Source organism: Triticum dicoccoides, unplaced genomic scaffold, assembly GCF_002162155.2.
Source record: "Triticum dicoccoides isolate Atlit2015 ecotype Zavitan unplaced genomic scaffold, WEW_v2.0 scaffold12599, whole genome shotgun sequence".
Taxonomy (NCBI): domain Eukaryota; kingdom Viridiplantae; phylum Streptophyta; class Magnoliopsida; order Poales; family Poaceae; genus Triticum; species Triticum dicoccoides.
The window spans coordinates 1-1,736 of NW_021188346.1; the positions used below are offsets into that span (position 1 = coordinate 1).

The 1,736-nt window shown below is 46.7% G+C and overlaps 1 pseudogene; it reads left to right on the plus strand.

Annotated features, from left to right (window-relative positions):
- Positions 1 to 195: 195 nt before the first annotated feature.
- LOC119343396 lies at positions 196 to 755 on the plus strand (annotated as a pseudogene).
- The last annotated feature ends 981 nt before the right edge of the window (positions 756 to 1,736 follow it).

The window sequence follows — 1,736 nt, forward strand, 5'->3', positions numbered from 1 at the left end:
CACAGGTTGGTTCGCATTATACATTCAAATTCATTTAATGTGGTGTAACTACTAAAAGAGTTTCACTTTGATGCATGAGCAACAAATGGAGACGTTTGAAACCATAAACACAAATTTATAGCGCCAGCATCTAATTACTCCTTATACTCTTGTTATATATAGTTCGAGTCGGACAGAGAAACAAATCAGACGACCATGGCCCCTCTCCAAGCTCTCTCCTCCGTCCTCGTCCTCCTGCTCCTCACACAGCACGCGCGCACGGCGAGGGCGAGCACGCTGGAGGACACGTGCAGGCTCGTCGGCACCGGCGGGGCGCAGGACTACGACTTCTGCGTGAAGACGCTGGGGGCGGACCCGGCGAGCGCGATGGCCGACGAGCTCGGCCTGGTGGTCATCGCGGTGAAGATCGCCATGGCGACCGCCAAGGCCACCGGCGACCGCATCGCCCGGCTGCAGGCCTCCGAGACGTCGCCCCGGCGGCGGCTGGTCCTGGACGAGTGCGCCAACGACTACGCCTTGACAGTGCGCTGGCTGGGGCGCGCCTCCATGGACTTGGCCGCGGGCGGGGACGAGGACCGGCTGACGGAGGCGGCCACCCTGCTGGAGCACGTTCGTGGCACGCCGGCGCGCTGCGACAAGGCGTTCGTCCTCTGGGCCGGCGAGAGGACGCCGCTGACCGACGCGGACCACGAGCTCAACGGGGTGACCGTGCTGGCGTTGAAAATCTTGCGCCATTGCTTAAATGACGGGGTAAAATGAGCAAGTAGCACGAGGCCTTCTTCTACCTCCGGAAGAAAATGATCATCTTTTCCGGCAGTGAAATATGTGATGTGCAACAATAAAATGAGTAATAATAATAACTTGCAAAATTTCCAATGGAGATTGTAGAACATTGTGGTCTTATCAGTATTTATTTATTTCAAAAATGACGCTGAAGATTTTCTCTGATTCACAAGAGTTCATTCAGATCAGGCGAGGAAGGTTACCATTCGATTTTCACTGACAATTAGGTTTTTGATTGAGGGTTCTGTGATTCTCCAGCTACATGTCTTGGGTACGTGGTACCTTTCTCTGACTCTTCTTTTCATTATGTAACCTCTCTGGCCTTTACAAAAAAGACGTTCTCATAACTAAATGTCTTTCTTGTGATTCTGATAGGCCCACCTACGACACATGCATGTACACCATGTTTCTCTACTGTAATTTAATGTTATATTTAGATGTTACAAAAAAATTATTTACATGTTACACAAAAGAGTTCAGGGTTCACTTAGAGGAATAATTGCTTTGCAGGTATACATTTACTGAAAGGGACTGATGTGCTGAACTTTCGAAAATTCCGATTGGTCGTTAATATAACCTTTTCTCCTTTTGTTGAAATGTCCGAAGGAATTTCCCTTATTTTAGGTTTTCAACTTGAGGAGTTTCGTGCTTTTTGAGTGGAGCCATCCACATATATAATATGATTCTCAAAAATTCATTATGAGGTAAAATCATTATATACATATTGTTTCCTGTATTTTTTATGTGAGTAGGGCCAGCTTATTGCATGATTAATAAGATATTTTTGTGTAGTTCACCGTTTATTTTATTATGTCTGTATAAACAAGATTTTTTGGTTATTTGGCCTCACAAATGTTCTTTCTTGAACAGCAACCAGCAGAGAACAAGAACAACAATAGTGATGAGAAAGGAAGGAGCCGAGTATGCCACACACTGATACGATGGTTTCCCCT